This window comes from Pygoscelis adeliae, unplaced genomic scaffold (genome assembly GCF_000699105.1).
Source record: "Pygoscelis adeliae isolate BGI_AS28 unplaced genomic scaffold, ASM69910v1 Scaffold850, whole genome shotgun sequence".
Classification (NCBI taxonomy): domain Eukaryota; kingdom Metazoa; phylum Chordata; class Aves; order Sphenisciformes; family Spheniscidae; genus Pygoscelis; species Pygoscelis adeliae.
The window spans coordinates 2,916-3,352 of record NW_008823882.1 but is presented as its reverse complement, the minus strand read 5'-3'; the positions used below and the strand labels follow the sequence as shown (position 1 = coordinate 3,352).

The window sequence follows — 437 nt, the reverse complement described above, 5'->3', positions numbered from 1 at the left end:
CGGCCCGGACTCCCCCCGTGCCTCCCGCCCTCCTCGCGGTGCAGCCACGTTGCTCGCCCACCACCGCGGTCCCCCCTCTGCCGGGCTGCTCTGGGCTCTCTGTTCCCAGAAGACGCCTTTGAACTAAAATAAGGAGAGCCTTAAGTAATAGTTTCTGATGGTTTCAAAACCTCCGTTTTTCACATCAGAGGACGGCCACTCTCAAGCAGGCTTTTTTCCCTCTTTTTTATCCCCAAGCCCTTAACAATGAGGACAACAATATCTTCTTTTCAATCTCTTGCTCCCGGCTGGGAGTATTTTTCCCGTACTCATCGCTTTATTTATGTCAGACCTTACAAACTTTTTTTCCACGTCCGTTTCCCCTTTTCGTTTGTCACCATCTCCGTAAAGTTTCTGTTACGAAAAGCTGAAGGCCGGTTCTCTCCCCCCCCCCCCCC

General features: G+C 52.4%; 1 protein-coding gene across 14 annotated transcripts in view; it reads left to right on the top strand.

The window, feature by feature from the left end:
• Positions 1-437, top strand: part of GNG7 (guanine nucleotide binding protein (G protein), gamma 7) — a 60,464-nt gene that overhangs the window by 59,556 nt on the left and 471 nt on the right. The window lies entirely within an intron of this gene.